This window comes from Hyperolius riggenbachi, chromosome 8, assembly GCF_040937935.1.
Source record: "Hyperolius riggenbachi isolate aHypRig1 chromosome 8, aHypRig1.pri, whole genome shotgun sequence".
In the NCBI taxonomy this organism is placed as follows: Eukaryota; Metazoa; Chordata; class Amphibia; order Anura; family Hyperoliidae; genus Hyperolius; species Hyperolius riggenbachi.
This window is the reverse complement of record NC_090653.1, coordinates 249,993,289-250,010,795: the sequence shown is the minus strand read 5'-3', so window position 1 is coordinate 250,010,795 and position 17,507 is coordinate 249,993,289. Positions and strand designations below refer to the sequence as shown.

At 40.3% G+C, this 17,507-nt stretch overlaps 16 non-coding genes across 16 annotated transcripts; all 16 read left to right on the top strand.

Annotated features, from left to right (window-relative positions):
• Positions 1 to 334: 334 nt before the first annotated feature.
• TRNAR-UCU (transfer RNA arginine (anticodon UCU)) lies at positions 335 to 420 on the top strand. The gene is given in 2 exon segments: positions 335 to 371; positions 385 to 420. It is a non-coding gene; the product is annotated as a tRNA-Arg (tRNA).
• Positions 421 to 1,315: 895 nt separating this feature from the next.
• On the top strand, positions 1,316 to 1,401 carry TRNAR-UCU (transfer RNA arginine (anticodon UCU)). The gene is given in 2 exon segments: positions 1,316 to 1,352; positions 1,366 to 1,401. It is a non-coding gene; the product is annotated as a tRNA-Arg (tRNA).
• Positions 1,402 to 2,291: 890 nt separating this feature from the next.
• On the top strand, positions 2,292 to 2,377 carry TRNAR-UCU (transfer RNA arginine (anticodon UCU)). Its single transcript is given in 2 exon segments — positions 2,292 to 2,328; positions 2,342 to 2,377. It is a non-coding gene; the product is annotated as a tRNA-Arg (tRNA).
• Positions 2,378 to 3,511: 1,134 nt separating this feature from the next.
• Positions 3,512 to 3,597, top strand: TRNAR-UCU (transfer RNA arginine (anticodon UCU)). Its single transcript is given in 2 exon segments — positions 3,512 to 3,548; positions 3,562 to 3,597. It is a non-coding gene; the product is annotated as a tRNA-Arg (tRNA).
• Positions 3,598 to 4,492: 895 nt separating this feature from the next.
• Positions 4,493 to 4,578, top strand: TRNAR-UCU (transfer RNA arginine (anticodon UCU)). The gene is given in 2 exon segments: positions 4,493 to 4,529; positions 4,543 to 4,578. It is a non-coding gene; the product is annotated as a tRNA-Arg (tRNA).
• Positions 4,579 to 5,712: 1,134 nt separating this feature from the next.
• On the top strand, positions 5,713 to 5,798 carry TRNAR-UCU (transfer RNA arginine (anticodon UCU)). Its single transcript is given in 2 exon segments — positions 5,713 to 5,749; positions 5,763 to 5,798. It is a non-coding gene; the product is annotated as a tRNA-Arg (tRNA).
• Positions 5,799 to 6,693: 895 nt separating this feature from the next.
• Positions 6,694 to 6,779, top strand: TRNAR-UCU (transfer RNA arginine (anticodon UCU)). The gene is given in 2 exon segments: positions 6,694 to 6,730; positions 6,744 to 6,779. It is a non-coding gene; the product is annotated as a tRNA-Arg (tRNA).
• Positions 6,780 to 7,674: 895 nt separating this feature from the next.
• Positions 7,675 to 7,760, top strand: TRNAR-UCU (transfer RNA arginine (anticodon UCU)). The gene is given in 2 exon segments: positions 7,675 to 7,711; positions 7,725 to 7,760. It is a non-coding gene; the product is annotated as a tRNA-Arg (tRNA).
• An 895-nt stretch (positions 7,761 to 8,655) lies between these two features.
• TRNAR-UCU (transfer RNA arginine (anticodon UCU)) lies at positions 8,656 to 8,741 on the top strand. The gene is given in 2 exon segments: positions 8,656 to 8,692; positions 8,706 to 8,741. It is a non-coding gene; the product is annotated as a tRNA-Arg (tRNA).
• Positions 8,742 to 9,636: 895 nt separating this feature from the next.
• Positions 9,637 to 9,722, top strand: TRNAR-UCU (transfer RNA arginine (anticodon UCU)). The gene is given in 2 exon segments: positions 9,637 to 9,673; positions 9,687 to 9,722. It is a non-coding gene; the product is annotated as a tRNA-Arg (tRNA).
• An 895-nt stretch (positions 9,723 to 10,617) lies between these two features.
• Positions 10,618 to 10,703, top strand: TRNAR-UCU (transfer RNA arginine (anticodon UCU)). The gene is given in 2 exon segments: positions 10,618 to 10,654; positions 10,668 to 10,703. It is a non-coding gene; the product is annotated as a tRNA-Arg (tRNA).
• An 896-nt stretch (positions 10,704 to 11,599) lies between these two features.
• TRNAR-UCU (transfer RNA arginine (anticodon UCU)) lies at positions 11,600 to 11,685 on the top strand. Its single transcript is given in 2 exon segments — positions 11,600 to 11,636; positions 11,650 to 11,685. It is a non-coding gene; the product is annotated as a tRNA-Arg (tRNA).
• An 895-nt stretch (positions 11,686 to 12,580) lies between these two features.
• TRNAR-UCU (transfer RNA arginine (anticodon UCU)) lies at positions 12,581 to 12,666 on the top strand. The gene is given in 2 exon segments: positions 12,581 to 12,617; positions 12,631 to 12,666. It is a non-coding gene; the product is annotated as a tRNA-Arg (tRNA).
• A 1,134-nt stretch (positions 12,667 to 13,800) lies between these two features.
• Positions 13,801 to 13,886, top strand: TRNAR-UCU (transfer RNA arginine (anticodon UCU)). The gene is given in 2 exon segments: positions 13,801 to 13,837; positions 13,851 to 13,886. It is a non-coding gene; the product is annotated as a tRNA-Arg (tRNA).
• An 895-nt stretch (positions 13,887 to 14,781) lies between these two features.
• Positions 14,782 to 14,867, top strand: TRNAR-UCU (transfer RNA arginine (anticodon UCU)). Its single transcript is given in 2 exon segments — positions 14,782 to 14,818; positions 14,832 to 14,867. It is a non-coding gene; the product is annotated as a tRNA-Arg (tRNA).
• Positions 14,868 to 16,982: 2,115 nt separating this feature from the next.
• Positions 16,983 to 17,068, top strand: TRNAR-UCU (transfer RNA arginine (anticodon UCU)). Its single transcript is given in 2 exon segments — positions 16,983 to 17,019; positions 17,033 to 17,068. It is a non-coding gene; the product is annotated as a tRNA-Arg (tRNA).
• The last annotated feature ends 439 nt before the right edge of the window (positions 17,069 to 17,507 follow it).

Genomic DNA, 17,507 nt, shown 5'->3' with positions numbered 1-17,507 from the left:
CAGTTGTTGGTAAGTACAACCATCTCTGCTGCTGAGTATTGAAAGTTTAGCAGGTTACAGGTAGTAGACTCAGAAAGTTTTTGATTTTTCTTAGAAATCTAGAAGATGGGTTGTGATGATAGCTTGTTATGTAATGAAACAGGTGTTTGATGAGAGTGAGATGGGACTGCTGAAATAATCCAGAGTAACATTTGGGAGATAGCCAGATGCTGTACTCTTTCTTCTTATATAACAAAAAGGTAGCCTGCATACATCCTGAAATGACACGAACAAATGGGTAAAAGCAGATATTTTTCATTTGAAGGTGCCTGGCAAAAACAGTCAGTGCAAGCTCGGCTCTGTGGCGCAATGGATAGCGCATTGGACTTCTAGTGAAATGTAGGTATTCAAAGGTTGTGGGTTCGAGTTCCACCAGAGTCACATTTTAAACTGGAAACCGAAGCCGTGTTACCTAAAAGATGCTGAAAGTGCACCAAAGATGGCCCTCAAAAGTCCATCCCTGGAAACTTGTCTGCTGCAACACAGACTAAGCTCTTCATGGAAAGGAGTAAACAGTTCACCTTCACCAGCACAGTTTGTAACCACCTCATCAACTAATGACACACAATTAATCAACTAAGAGAATGAAAGCGTGCCAAGTCTTGCCTTCCATAACCAACAAACTTGGTTTTCACTAATGATAAATCTAGCTTTGTTCCTAAATTTAAACAACAAGCCGCCCTTGAGATTCCATAGGGACATCATTGAAGAATATCCCATCAAGGGCTTCATTCCTAAAATGTATATCTTCTCCAGATGTAGTATGCAAAGCAAGCTGCATGAGCATTGTTATGCAGCACAAAGGATATCACCTTGGACGTGCAAACAAATTCACATTTTGAAATGTGGAGCGTCTCATTTCCTGAAGCATTCATGATGGGTTTTTTTTAATGAGTGGCACCAATTTCATTAAATGAAACAAAATAAGTGGATTTGAGAGGTCAGATGTTGGTAAGTACAACCATCTCTGCTGCTGAGTATTGAAAGTTTAGCAGGTTACAGGTAGTAGACTCAGAAAGTTTTTGATTTTTCTTAGAAATCTAGAAGACGGGTTGTGATGATAGCTTGTTATGTAATGAAACAGGTGTTTGATGAGAGTGAGATGGGACTGCTGAAATAATCCAGAGTAACATTTGGGAGATAGCCAGATGCTGTACTCTTTCTTCTTATATAACAAAAAGGTAGCCTGCATACATCCTGAAATGCCACGAACAAATGGGTAAAAGCAGATATTTTTCATTTGAAGGTGCCTGGCAAAAACAGTCAGTGCAAGCTCGGCTCTGTGGCGCAATGGATAGCGCATTGGACTTCTAGTGAAATGTAGGCATTCAAAGGTTGTGGGTTCGAGTCCCACCAGAGTCGCATTTTAAACTTGAAACCGAAGCCGTGTTACCTAAAAGATGCTGAAAGTGCACCGAAGATGGCCCTCAAAAGTCCATCCCTGGAAACTTGTCTGCTGCAACACAGACTAAGCTCTTCATGGAAAGGAGTAAACAGTTCACCTTCACCAGCACAGTTTGTAACCACCTCATCAACTAATGACACACAATTAATCAACTAAGAGAATGAAAGCGTGCCAAGTCTTGCCTTCCATAACCAACAAACTTGGTTTTCGCTAATGATAAATCTAGCTTTGTTCCTAAATTTAAACAACAAGCCGCCCTTGAGATTCCATAGGGACATCATTTAAGAATATACCATCAAGGGCTTCATTCCTAAAATTTATATCTTCTCCAGATGTAGTATGCAAAGCAAGCTGCATGAGCATTGTTGTGCAGCACAAAGGATATCACCTTGGACGTGCAATTCACATTTTGAAATGTGGAGCGCCTCAGTTCCTGAAGCATTCATGATGGGTTTTTTTTAATGAGTGGCACCAATTTCATTAAATGAAACAAAAGAAGTTGATTTGAGAGGTCAGATGTTGGTAAGTACAACCATCTCTGCTGCTGAGTATTGAAAGTTTAGCAGGTTACAGGTAGTAGACTCAGAAAGTTTTTGATTTTTCTTAGAAATCTAGAAGACGGGTTGTGATGATAGCTTGTTATGTAATGAAACAGGTGTTTGATGAGAGTGAGATGGGACTGCTGAAATAATCCAGAGTAACATTTGGGAGATAGCCAGATGCTGTACTCTTTCTTCTTATATAACAAAAAGGTAGCCTGCATACATCCTGAAATGCCACGAACAAATGGGTAAAAGCAGATATTTTTCATTTGAAGGTGCCTGGCAAAAACAGTCAGTGCAAGCTCGGCTCTGTGGCGCAATGGATAGCGCATTGGACTTCTAGTGAAATGTAGGCATTCAAAGGTTGTGGGTTCGAGTCCCACCAGAGTCGCATTTTAAACTTGAAACCGAAGCCGTGTTACCTAAAAGATGCTGAAAGTGCACCGAAGATGGCCCTCAAAAGTCCATCCCTGGAAACTTGTCTGCTGCAACACAGACTAAGCTCTTCATGGAAAGGAGTAAACAGTTCACCTTCACCAGCACAGTTTGTAACCACCTCATCAACTAATGACACACAATTAATCAACTAAGAGAATGAAAGCGTGCCAAGTCTTGCCTTCCATAACCAACAAACTTGGTTTTCGCTAATGATAAATCTAGCTTTGTTCCTAAATTTAAACAACAAGCCGCCCTTGAGATTCCATAGGGACATCATTTAAGAATATACCATCAAGGGCTTCATTCCTAAAATTTATATCTTCTCCAGATGTAGTATGCAAAGCAAGCTGCATGAGCATTGTTATGCAGCACAAAGGATATCACCTTGGACGTGCAAACAAATTCACATTTTGAAATGTGGAGCGTCTCAGTTCCTGAAGCATTCATGATGGGTTTTTTTTAATGAGTGGCACCAATTTCATTAAATGAAACAAAAGAAGTGGATTTGAGAGGTCAGATGTTGGTAAGTACAACCATCTCTGCTGCTGAGTATTGAAAGTTTAGCAGATGTAGTATGCAAAGCAAGCTGCATGAGCATTGTTGTGCAGCACAAAGGATATCACCTTGGACGTGCAAACAAATTCACATTTTGAAATGTGGAGCGTCTCAGTTCCTGAAGCATTCATGATGGTTTTTTTTTAATGAGTGGCACCAATTTCATTAAATGAAACAAAAGAAGTGGATTTGAGAGGTCAGATGTTGGTAAGTACAACCATCTCTGCTGCTGAGTATTGAAAGTTTAGCAGGTTACAGGTAGTAGACTCAGAAAGTTTTTGATTTTTCTTAGAAATCTAGAAGATGGGTTGTGATGATAGCTTGTTATGTAATGAAACAGGTGTTTGATGAGAGTGAGATGGGACTGCTGAAATAATCCAGAGTAACATTTGGGAGATAGCCAGATGCTGTACTCTTTCTTCTTATATAACAAAAAGGTAGCCTGCATACATCCTGAAATGCCACGAACAAATGGGTAAAAGCAGATATTTTTCATTTGAAGGTGCCTGGCAAAAACAGTCAGTGCAAGCTCGGCTCTGTGGCGCAATGGATAGCGCATTGGACTTCTAGTGAAATGTAGGTATTCAAAGGTTGTGGGTTCGAGTCCCACCAGAGTCACATTTTAAACTGGAAACCGAAGCCGTGTTACCTAAAAGATGCTGAAAGTGCACCAAAGATGGCCCTCAAAAGTCCATCCCTTGAAACTTGTCTGCTGCAACACAGACTAAGCTCTTCATGGAAAGGAGTAAACAGTTCACCTTCACCAGCACAGTTTGTAACCACCTCATCAACTAATGACACACAATTAATCAACTAAGAGAATGAAAGCGTGCCAAGTCTTGCCTTCCATAACCAACAAACTTGGTTTTTGCTAATGATAAATCTAGCTGTGTTCCTAAATTTTAACAACAAGCCGCCCTTGAGATTCCATAGGGACATCATTGAAGAATATCCCATCAAGGGCTTCATTCCTAAAATGTATATCTTCTCCAGATGTAGTATGCAAAGCAAGCTGCATGAGCATTGTTATGCAGCACAAAGGATATCACCTTGGACGTGCAAACAAATTCACATTTTGAAATGTGGAGCGTCTCAGTTCCTGAAGCATTCATGATGGGTTTTTTTTAATGAGTGGCACCAATTTCATTAAATGAAACAAAAGAAGTGGATTTGAGAGGTCAGATGTTGGTAAGTACAACCATCTCTGCTGCTGAGTATTGAAAGTTTAGCAGGTTACAGGTAGTAGACTCAGAAAGTTTTTGATTTTTCTTAGAAATCTAGAAGACGGGTTGTGATGATAGCTTGTTATGTAATGAAACAGGTGTTTGATGAGAGTGAGATGGGACTGCTGAAATAATCCAGAGTAACATTTGGGAGATAGCCAGATGCTGTACTCTTTCTTCTTATATAACAAAAAGGTAGCCTGCATACATCCTGAAATGCCACGAACAAATGGGTAAAAGCAGATATTTTTCATTTGAAGGTGCCTGGCAAAAACAGTCAGTGCAAGCTCGGCTCTGTGGCGCAATGGATAGCGCATTGGACTTCTAGTGAAATGTAGGCATTCAAAGGTTGTGGGTTTGAGTCCCACCAGAGTTGCATTTTAAACTGGAAACCGAAGCCGTGTTACCTAAAAGATGCTGAAAGTGCATCAAAGATGGCCCTCAAGAGTCCATCCCTGGAAACTTGTCTGCTGCAACACAGACTAAGCTCTTCATAGAAAGGAGTAAACAGTTCACCTTCACCAGCACAGTTTGTAACCACCTCATCAACTAATGACACACAATTAATCAACTAAGAGAATGAAAGCGTGCCAAGTCTTGCCTTCCATAACCAACAAACTTGGTTTTCGCTAATGATAAATCTAGCTTTGTTCCTAAATTTAAACAACAAGCCGCCCTTGAGATTCCATAGGGACATCATTTAAGAATATACCATCAAGGGCTTCATTCCTAAAATTTATATCTTCTCCAGATGTAGTATGCAAAGCAAGCTGCATGAGCATTGTTATGCAGCACAAAGGATATCACCTTGGACGTGCAAACAAATTCACATTTTGAAATGTGGAGCGTCTCAGTTCCTGAAGCATTCATGATGGGTTTTTTTTAATGAGTGGCACCAATTTCATTAAATGAAACAAAAGAAGTGGATTTGAGAGGTCAGATGTTGGTAAGTACAACCATCTCTGCTGCTGAGTATTGAAAGTTTAGCAGATGTAGTATGCAAAGCAAGCTGCATGAGCATTGTTGTGCAGCACAAAGGATATCACCTTGGACGTGCAAACAAATTCACATTTTGAAATGTGGAGCGTCTCAGTTCCTGAAGCATTCATGATGGTTTTTTTTTAATGAGTGGCACCAATTTCATTAAATGAAACAAAAGAAGTGGATTTGAGAGGTCAGATGTTGGTAAGTACAACCATCTCTGCTGCTGAGTATTGAAAGTTTAGCAGGTTACAGGTAGTAGACTCAGAAAGTTTTTGATTTTTCTTAGAAATCTAGAAGATGGGTTGTGATGATAGCTTGTTATGTAATGAAACAGGTGTTTGATGAGAGTGAGATGGGACTGCTGAAATAATCCAGAGTAACATTTGGGAGATAGCCAGATGCTGTACTCTTTCTTCTTATATAACAAAAAGGTAGCCTGCATACATCCTGAAATGCCACGAACAAATGGGTAAAAGCAGATATTTTTCATTTGAAGGTGCCTGGCAAAAACAGTCAGTGCAAGCTCGGCTCTGTGGCGCAATGGATAGCGCATTGGACTTCTAGTGAAATGTAGGTATTCAAAGGTTGTGGGTTCGAGTCCCACCAGAGTCACATTTTAAACTGGAAACCGAAGCCGTGTTACCTAAAAGATGCTGAAAGTGCACCAAAGATGGCCCTCAAAAGTCCATCCCTTGAAACTTGTCTGCTGCAACACAGACTAAGCTCTTCATGGAAAGGAGTAAACAGTTCACCTTCACCAGCACAGTTTGTAACCACCTCATCAACTAATGACACACAATTAATCAACTAAGAGAATGAAAGCGTGCCAAGTCTTGCCTTCCATAACCAACAAACTTGGTTTTTGCTAATGATAAATCTAGCTGTGTTCCTAAATTTTAACAACAAGCCGCCCTTGAGATTCCATAGGGACATCATTGAAGAATATCCCATCAAGGGCTTCATTCCTAAAATGTATATCTTCTCCAGATGTAGTATGCAAAGCAAGCTGCATGAGCATTGTTATGCAGCACAAAGGATATCACCTTGGACGTGCAAACAAATTCACATTTTGAAATGTGGAGCGTCTCAGTTCCTGAAGCATTCATGATGGGTTTTTTTTAATGAGTGGCACCAATTTCATTAAATGAAACAAAAGAAGTGGATTTGAGAGGTCAGATGTTGGTAAGTACAACCATCTCTGCTGCTGAGTATTGAAAGTTTAGCAGGTTACAGGTAGTAGACTCAGAAAGTTTTTGATTTTTCTTAGAAATCTAGAAGACGGGTTGTGATGATAGCTTGTTATGTAATGAAACAGGTGTTTGATGAGAGTGAGATGGGACTGCTGAAATAATCCAGAGTAACATTTGGGAGATAGCCAGATGCTGTACTCTTTCTTCTTATATAACAAAAAGGTAGCCTGCATACATCCTGAAATGCCACGAACAAATGGGTAAAAGCAGATATTTTTCATTTGAAGGTGCCTGGCAAAAACAGTCAGTGCAAGCTCGGCTCTGTGGCGCAATGGATAGCGCATTGGACTTCTAGTGAAATGTAGGCATTCAAAGGTTGTGGGTTTGAGTCCCACCAGAGTTGCATTTTAAACTGGAAACCGAAGCCGTGTTACCTAAAAGATGCTGAAAGTGCATCAAAGATGGCCCTCAAGAGTCCATCCCTGGAAACTTGTCTGCTGCAACACAGACTAAGCTCTTCATAGAAAGGAGTAAACAGTTCACCTTCACCAGCACAGTTTGTAACCACCTCATCAACTAATGACACACAATTAATCAACTAAGAGAATGAAAGCGTGCCAAGTCTTGCCTTCCATAACCAACAAACTTGGTTTTCGCTAATGATAAATCTAGCTTTGTTCCTAAATTTAAACAACAAGCCGCCCTTGAGATTCCTTAGGGACATCATTTAAGAATATTCCATCAAGGGCTTCATTCCTAAAATGTATATCTTCTCCAGATGTAGTATGCAAAGCAAGCTGCATGAGCATTGTTGTGCAGCACAAAGGATATCACCTTGGACGTGCAAACAAATTCACATTTTGAAATGTGGAGCGTCTCAGTTCCTGAAGCATTCATGATGGGTTTTTTTTAATGAGTGGCACCAATTTCATTAAATGAAACAAAAGAAGTGGATTTGAGAGGTCAGATGTTGGTAAGTACAACCATCTCTGCTGCTGAGTATTGAAAGTTTAGCAGGTTACAGGTAGTAGACTCAGAAAGTTTTTGATTTTTCTTAGAAATCTAGAAGACGGGTTGTGATGATAGCTTGTTATGTAATGAAACAGGTGTTTGATGAGAGTGAGATGGGACTGCTGAAATAATCCAGAGTAACATTTGGGAGATAGCCAGATGCTGTACTCTTTCTTCTTATATAACAAAAAGGTAGCCTGCATACATCCTGAAATGCCACGAACAAATGGGTAAAAGCAGATATTTTTCATTTGAAGGTGCCTGGCAAAAACAGTCAGCGCAAGCTCGGCTCTGTGGCGCAATGGATAGCGCGTTGGACTTCTAGTGAAATGTAGGCATTCAAAGGTTGTGGGTTCGAGTCCTACCAGAGTCACATTTTAAACTGGAAACCAAAGCCGTGTTACCTAAAAGATGCTGAAAGTGCACCGAAGATGGCCCTCAAAAGTCCATCCCTGGAAACTTGTCTGCTGCAACACAGACTAAGCTTTTCATGGAAAGGAGTAAACAGTTCACCTTCACCAGCACAGTTTGTAACCACCTCATCAACTAATGACACACAATTAATCAACTAAGAGAATGAAAGCGTGCCAAGTCTTGCCTTCCATAACCAACAAACTTGGTTTTCACTAATGTTAAATCTAGCTTTGTTCCTAAATTTAAACAACAAGCCGCCCTTGAGATTCCATAGGGACATCATTTAAGAATATCCCATCAAGGGCTTCATTCCTAAAATGTATATCTTCTCCAGATGTAGTATGCAAAGCAAGCTGCATGAGCATTGTTATGCAGCACAAAGGATATCACCTTGGACGTGCAAACAAATTCACATTTTGAAATGTGGAGCGTCTCAGTTCCTGAAGCATTCATGATGGGTTTTTTTTAATGAGTGGCACCAATTTCATTAAATGAAACAAAAGAAGTGGATTTGAGAGGTCAGATGTTGGTAAGTACAACCATCTCTGCTGCTGAGTATTGAAAGTTTAGCAGGTTACAGGTAGTAGACTCAGAAAGTTTTTGATTTTTCTTAGAAATCTAGAAGACGGGTTGTGATGATAGCTTGTTATGTAATGAAACAGGTGTTTGATGAGAGTGAGATGGGACTGCTGAAATAATCCAGAGTAACATTTGGGAGATAGCCAGATGCTGTACTCTTTCTTCTTATATAACAAAAAGGTAGCCTGCATACATCCTGAAATGCCACGAACAAATGGGTAAAAGCAGATATTTTTCATTTGAAGGTGCCTGGCAAAAACAGTCAGCGCAAGCTCGGCTCTGTGGCGCAATGGATAGCGCGTTGGACTTCTAGTGAAATGTAGGCATTCAAAGGTTGTGGGTTCGAGTTCTACCAGAGTCACATTTTAAACTGGAAACCAAAGCCGTGTTACCTAAAAGATGCTGAAAGTGCACCGAAGATGGCCCTCAAAAGTCCATCCCTGGAAACTTGTCTGCTGCAACACAGACTAAGCTTTTCATGGAAAGGAGTAAACAGTTCACCTTCACCAGCACAGTTTGTAACCACCTCATCAACTAATGACACACAATTAATCAACTAAGAGAATGAAAGCGTGCCAAGTCTTGCCTTCCATAACCAACAAACTTAATTTTTGCTAATGATAAATCTAGCTTTGTTCCTAAATTTAAACAACAAGCCGCCCTTGAGATTCCATAGGGACATCATTGAAGAATATCCCATCAAGGGCTTCATTCCTAAAATGTATATCTTCTCCAGATGTAGTATGCAAAGCAAGCTGCATGAGCATTGTTGTGCAGCACAAAGGATATCACCTTGGACGTGCAAACAAATTCACATTTTGAAATGTGGAGCGTCTCAGTTCCTGAAGCATTCATGATGGGTTTTTTTTAATGAGTGGCACCAATTTCATTAAATGAAACAAAAGAAGTGGATTTGAGAGGTCAGATGTTGGTAAGTACAACCATCTCTGCTGCTGAGTATTGAAAGTTTAGCAGGTTACAGGTAGTAGACTCAGAAAGTTTTTGATTTTTCTTAGAAATCTAGAAGATGGGTTGTGATGATAGCTTGTTATGTAATGAAACAGGTGTTTGATGAGAGTGAGATGGGACTGCTGAAATAATCCAGAGTAACATTTGGGAGATAGCCAGATGCTGTACTCTTTCTTCTTATATAACAAAAAGGTAGCCTGCATACATCCTGAAATGCCACGAACAAATGGGTAAAAGCAGATATTTTTCATTTGAAGGTGCCTGGCAAAAACAGTCAGTGCAAGCTCGGCTCTGTGGCGCAATGGATAGCACATTGGACTTCTAGTGAAATGTAGGCATTCAAAGGTTGTGGGTTCGAGTCCCACCAGAGTTGCATTTTAAACTGGAAACCGAAGCCGTGTTACCTAAAAGATGCTGAAAGTGCATCAAAGAAGGCCCTCAAGAGTCCATCCCTGGAAACTTGTCTGCTGCAACACAGACTAAGCTCTTCATGGAAAGGAGTAAACAGTTCACCTTCACCAGCACAGTTTGTAACCACCTCATCAACTAATGACACACAATTAATCAACTAAGAGAATGAAAGCGTGCCAAGTCTTGCCTTCCATAACCAACAAACTTGGTTTTCGCTAATGATAAATCTAGCTTTGTTCCTAAATTTAAACAACAAGCCGCCCTTGAGATTCCTTAGGGACATCATTTAAGAATATTCCATCAAGGGCTTCATTCCTAAAATGTATATCTTCTCCAGATGTAGTATGCAAAGCAAGCTGCATGAGCATTGTTGTGCAGCACAAAGGATATCACCTTGGACGTGCAAACAAATTCACATTTTGAAATGTGGAGCGTCTCAGTTCCTGAAGCATTCATGATGGGTTTTTTTTAATGAGTGGCACCAATTTCATTAAATGAAACAAAAGAAGTGGATTTGAGAGGTCAGATGTTGGTAAGTACAACCATCTCTGCTGCTGAGTATTGAAAGTTTAGCAGGTTACAGGTAGTAGACTCAGAAAGTTTTTGATTTTTCTTAGAAATCTAGAAGATGGGTTGTGATGATAGCTTGTTATGTAATGAAACAGGTGTTTGATGAGAGTGAGATGGGACTGCTGAAATAATCCAGAGTAACATTTGGGAGATAGCCAGATGCTGTACTCTTTCTTCTTATATAACAAAAAGGTAGCCTGCATACATCCTGAAATGCCACGAACAAATGGGTAAAAGCAGATATTTTTCATTTGAAGGTGCCTGGCAAAAACAGTCAGTGCAAGCTCGGCTCTGTGGCGCAATGGATAGCACATTGGACTTCTAGTGAAATGTAGGCATTCAAAGGTTGTGGGTTCGAGTCCCACCAGAGTCGCATTTTAAACTGGAAACCGAAGCCGTGTTACCTAAAAGATGCTGAAAGTGCACCGAAGATGGCCCTCAAAAGTCCATCCCTGGAAACTTGTCTGCTGCAACACAGACTAAGCTCTTCATGGAAAGGAGTAAACAGTTCACCTTCACCAGCACAGTTTGTAACCACCTCATCAACTAATGACACACAATTAATCAACTAAGAGAATGAAAGCGTGCCAAGTCTTGCCTTCCATAACCAACAAACTTGGTTTTTGCTAATGATAAATCTAGCTGTGTTCCTAAATTTTAACAACAAGCCGCCCTTGAGATTCCATAGGGACATCATTGAAGAATATCCCATCAAGGGCTTCATTCCTAAAATGTATATCTTCTCCAGATGTAGTATGCAAAGCAAGCTGCATGAGCATTGTTATGCAGCACAAAGGATATCACCTTGGACGTGCAAACAAATTCACATTTTGAAATGTGGAGCGTCTCAGTTCCTGAAGCATTCATGATGGGTTTTTTTTTAATGAGTGGCAACAATTTCATTAAATGAAACAAAAGAAGTGGATTTGAGAGGTCAGATGTTGGTAAGTACAACCATCTCTGCTGCTGAGTATTGAAAGTTTAGCAGGTTACAGGTAGTAGACTCAGAAAGTTTTTGATTTTTCTTAGAAATCTAGAAGACGGGTTGTGATGATAGCTTGTTATGTAATGAAACAGGTGTTTGATGAGAGTGAGATGGGACTGCTGAAATAATCCAGAGTAACATTTGGGAGATAGCCAGATGCTGTACTCTTTCTTCTTATATAACAAAAAGGTAGCCTGCATACATCCTGAAATGCCACGAACAAATGGGTAAAAGCAGATATTTTTCATTTGAAGGTGCCTGGCAAAAACAGTCAGTGCAAGCTCGGCTCTGTGGCGCAATGGATAGCGCATTGGACTTCTAGTGAAATGTAGGCATTCAAAGGTTGTGGGTTCGAGTCCCACCAGAGTTGCATTTTAAACTGGAAACCGAAGCCGTGTTACCTAAAAGATGCTGAAAGTGCATCAAAGATGGCCCTCAAGAGTCCATCCCTGGAAACTTGTCTGCTGCAACACAGACTAAGCTCTTCATGGAAAGGAGTAAACAGTTCACCTTCACCAGCACAGTTTGTAACCACCTCATCAACTAATGACACACAATTAATCAACTAAGAGAATGAAAGCGTGCCAAGTCTTGCCTTCCATAACCAACAAACTTGGTTTTCGCTAATGATAAATCTAGCTTTGTTCCTAAATTTAAACAACAAGCCGCCCTTGAGATTCCTTAGGGACATCATTTAAGAATATCCCATCAAGGGCTTCATTCCTAAAATGTATATCTTCTCCAGATGTAGTATGCAAAGCAAGCTGCATGAGCATTGTTGTGCAGCACAAAGGATATCACCTTGGACGTGCAAACAAATTCACATTTTGAAATGTGGAGCGTCTCAGTTCCTGAAGCATTCATGATGGGTTTTTTTTAATGAGTGGCACCAATTTCATTAAATGAAACAAAAGAAGTGGATTTGAGAGGTCAGATGTTGGTAAGTACAACCATCTCTGCTGCTGAGTATTGAAAGTTTAGCAGGTTACAGGTAGTAGACTCAGAAAGTTTTAGATTTTTCTTAGAAATCTAGAAGACGGGTTGTGATGATAGCTTGTTATGTAATGAAACAGGTGTTTGATGAGAGTGAGATGGGACTGCTGAAATAATCCAGAGTAACATTTGGGAGATAGCCAGATGCTGTACTCTTTCTTCTTATATAACAAAAAGGTAGCCTGCATACATCCTGAAATGCCACGAACAAATGGGTAAAAGCAGATATTTTTCATTTGAAGGTGCCTGGCAAAAACAGTCAGTGCAAGCTCGGCTCTGTGGCGCAATGGATAGCACATTGGACTTCTAGTGAAATGTAGGCATTCAAAGGTTGTGGGTTCGAGTCCCACCAGAGTCGCATTTTAAACTGGAAACCGAAGCCGTGTTACCTAAAAGATGCTGAAAGTGCACCGAAGATGGCCCTCAAAAGTCCATCCCTGGAAACTTGTCTGCTGCAACACAGACTAAGCTCTTCATGGAAAGGAGTAAACAGTTCACCTTCACCAGCACAGTTTGTAACCACCTCATCAACTAATGACACACAATTAATCAACTAAGAGAATGAAAGCGTGCCAAGTCTTGCCTTCCATAACCAACAAACTTGGTTTTTGCTAATGATAAATCTAGCTGTGTTCCTAAATTTTAACAACAAGCCGCCCTTGAGATTCCATAGGGACATCATTGAAGAATATCCCATCAAGGGCTTCATTCCTAAAATGTATATCTTCTCCAGATGTAGTATGCAAAGCAAGCTGCATGAGCATTGTTATGCAGCACAAAGGATATCACCTTGGACGTGCAAACAAATTCACATTTTGAAATGTGGAGCGTCTCAGTTCCTGAAGCATTCATGATGGGTTTTTTTTAATGAGTGGCACCAATTTCATTAAATGAAACAAAAGAAGTGGATTTGAGAGGTCAGATGTTGGTAAGTACAACCATCTCTGCTGCTGAGTATTGAAAGTTTAGCAGATGTAGTATGCAAAGCAAGCTGCATGAGCATTGTTGTGCAGCACAAAGGATATCACCTTGGACGTGCAAACAAATTCACATTTTGAAATGTGGAGCGTCTCAGTTCCTGAAGCATTCATGATGGGTTTTTTTTAATGAGTGGCACCAATTTTATTAAATGAAACAAAAGAAGTGGATTTGAGAGTTCAGATGTTGGTAAGTACAACCATCTCTGCTGCTGAGTATTGAAAGTTTAGCAGGTTACAGGTAGTAGACTCAGAAAGTTTTTGATTTTTCTTAGAAATCTAGAAGACGGGTTGTGATGATAGCTTGTTATGTAATGAAACAGGTGTTTGATGAGAGTGAGATGGGACTGCTGAAATAATCCAGAGTAACATTTGGGAGATAGCCAGATGCTGTACTCTTTCTTCTTATATAACAAAAAGGTAGCCTGCATACATCCTGAAATGCCACGAACAAATGGGTAAAAGCAGATATTTTTCATTTGAAGGTGCCTGGCAAAAACAGTCAGTGCAAGCTCGGCTCTGTGGCGCAATGGATAGCGCATTGGACTTCTAGTGAAATGTAGGCATTCAAAGGTTGTGGGTTCGAGTCCCACCAGAGTTGCTTTTTAAACTGGAAACCGAAGCCGTGTTACCTAAAAGATGCTGAAAGTGCATCAAAGATGGCCCTCAAGAGTCCATCCCTGGAAACTTGTCTGCTGCAACACAGACTAAGCTCTTCATGGAAAGGAGTAAACAGTTCACCTTCACCAGCACAGTTTGTAACCACCTCATCAACTAATGACACACAATTAATCAACTAAGAGAATGAAAGCGTGCCAAGTCTTGCCTTCCATAACCAACAAACTTGGTTTTCGCTAATGATAAATCTAGCTTTGTTCCTAAATTTAAACAACAAGCCGCCCTTGAGATTCCTTAGGGACATCATTTAAGAATATCCCATCAAGGGCTTCATTCCTAAAATGTATATCTTCTCCAGATGTAGTATGCAAAGCAAGCTGCATGAGCATTGTTGTGCAGCACAAAGGATATCACCTTGGACGTGCAAACAAATTCACATTTTGAAATGTGGAGCGTCTCAGTTCCTGAAGCATTCATGATGGGTTTTTTTTAATGAGTGGCACCAATTTCATTAAATGAAACAAAAGAAGTGGATTTGAGAGGTCAGATGTTGGTAAGTACAACCATCTCTGCTGCTGAGTATTGAAAGTTTAGCAGGTTACAGGTAGTAGACTCAGAAAGTTTTAGATTTTTCTTAGAAATCTAGAAGACGGGTTGTGATGATAGCTTGTTATGTAATGAAACAGGTGTTTGATGAGAGTGAGATGGGACTGCTGAAATAATCCAGAGTAACATTTGGGAGATAGCCAGATGCTGTACTCTTTCTTCTTATATAACAAAAAGGTAGCCTGCATACATCCTGAAATGCCACGAACAAATGGGTAAAAGCAGATATTTTTCATTTGAAGGTGCCTGGCAAAAACAGTCAGTGCAAGCTCGGCTCTGTGGCGCAATGGATAGCACATTGGACTTCTAGTGAAATGTAGGCATTCAAAGGTTGTGGGTTCGAGTCCCACCAGAGTCGCATTTTAAACTGGAAACCGAAGCCGTGTTACCTAAAAGATGCTGAAAGTGCACCGAAGATGGCCCTCAAAAGTCCATCCCTGGAAACTTGTCTGCTGCAACACAGACTAAGCTCTTCATGGAAAGGAGTAAACAGTTCACCTTCACCAGCACAGTTTGTAACCACCTCATCAACTAATGACACACAATTAATCAACTAAGAGAATGAAAGCGTGCCAAGTCTTGCCTTCCATAACCAACAAACTTGGTTTTTGCTAATGATAAATCTAGCTGTGTTCCTAAATTTTAACAACAAGCCGCCCTTGAGATTCCATAGGGACATCATTGAAGAATATCCCATCAAGGGCTTCATTCCTAAAATGTATATCTTCTCCAGATGTAGTATGCAAAGCAAGCTGCATGAGCATTGTTATGCAGCACAAAGGATATCACCTTGGACGTGCAAACAAATTCACATTTTGAAATGTGGAGCGTCTCAGTTCCTGAAGCATTCATGATGGGTTTTTTTTAATGAGTGGCACCAATTTCATTAAATGAAACAAAAGAAGTGGATTTGAGAGGTCAGATGTTGGTAAGTACAACCATCTCTGCTGCTGAGTATTGAAAGTTTAGCAGATGTAGTATGCAAAGCAAGCTGCATGAGCATTGTTGTGCAGCACAAAGGATATCACCTTGGACGTGCAAACAAATTCACATTTTGAAATGTGGAGCGTCTCAGTTCCTGAAGCATTCATGATGGGTTTTTTTTAATGAGTGGCACCAATTTTATTAAATGAAACAAAAGAAGTGGATTTGAGAGTTCAGATGTTGGTAAGTACAACCATCTCTGCTGCTGAGTATTGAAAGTTTAGCAGGTTACAGGTAGTAGACTCAGAAAGTTTTTGATTTTTCTTAGAAATCTAGAAGATGGGTTGTGATGATAGCTTGTTATGTAATGAAACAGGTGTTTGATGAGAGTGAGATGGGACTGCTGAAATAATCCAGAGTAACATTTGGGAGATAGCCAGATGCTGTACTCTTTCTTCTTATATAACAAAAAGGTAGCCTGCATACATCCTGAAATGCCACGAACAAATGGGTAAAAGCAGATATTTTTCATTTGAAGGTGCCTGGCAAAAACAGTCAGTGCAAGCTCGGCTCTGTGGCGCAATGGATAGCACATTGGACTTCTAGTGAAATGTAGGCAATCAAAGGTTGTGGGTTCGAGTCCCACCAGAGTCGCATTTTAAACTGGAAACCGAAGCCGTGTTACCTAAAAGATGCTGAAAGTGCACCGAAGATGGCCCTCAAAAGTCCATCCCTGGAAACTTGTCTGCTGCAACACAGACTAAGCTCTTCATGGAAAGGAGTAAACAGTTCACCTTCACCAGCACAGTTTGTAACCACCTCATCAACTAATGACACACAATTAATCAACTAAGAGAATGAAAGCGTGCCAAGTCTTGCCTTCCATAACCAACAAACTTGGTTTTCGCTAATGATAAATCTAGCTTTGTTCCTAAATTTAAACAACAAGCCGCGCTTGAGATTCCTTAGGGACATCATTTAAGAATATCCCATCAAGGGCTTCATTCCTAAAATGTATATCTTCTCCAGATGTAGTATGCAAAGCAAGCTGCATGAGCATTGTTGTGCAGCACAAAGGATATCACCTTGGACGTGCAAACAAATTCACATTTTGAAATGTGGAGCGTCTCAGTTCCTGAAGCATTCATGATGGGGTTTTTTTAATGAGTGGCACCAATTTCATTAAATGAAACAAAAGAAGTGGATTTGAGAGGTCAGATGTTGGTAAGTACAACCATCTCTGCTGCTGAGTATTGAAAGTTTAGCAGGTTACAGGTAGTAGACTCAGAAAGTTTTTGATTTTTCTTAGAAATCTAGAAGACGGGTTGTGATGATAGCTTGTTATGTAATGAAACAGGTGTTTGATGAGAGTGAGATGGGACTGCTGAAATAATCCAGAGTAACATTTGGGAGATAGCCAGATGCTGTACTCTTTCTTCTTATATAACAAAAAGGTAGACTGCATACATCCTGAAATGCCACGAACAAATGGGTAAAAGCAGATATTTTTCATTTGAAGGTGCCTGGCAAAAAAAGGCAGTGCAAGCTTGGCTCTGTGGCGCAATGGATAGTGTGTTGGACTTCTAGTGAAATGTAGGCATTCAAAGGTTGTGGGTTCGAGTCCTACCAGAGTCACATTTTAAACTGGAAACCGAAGCCGTGTTACCCAAAAGATGCTGAAAGTGCACCGAAGATGGCCCTCAAAAGTCCATCCCTGGAAACTTGTCTGCTGCAACACAGACTAAGCTTTTCATGGAAAGGAGTAAACAGTTCACCTTCACCAGCACAGTTTGTAACCACCTCATCAACTAATGACACACAATTAATCAACTAAGAGAATGAAAGCGTGCCAAGTCTTGCCTTCCATAACCAACAAACTTGGTTTTCTCTTATGTTAAATCTAGCTTTGTTCCTAAATTTAAACAACAAGCCGCCCTTGGTATTCCATAGGGACATCATTTAAGAATATCCCATCAAGGGCTTCATTCCTAAAATGTATATCTTCTCCAGATGTAGTATGCAAAGCAAGCTGCATGAGCATTGTTATGCAGCACAAAGGATATCACCTTGGACG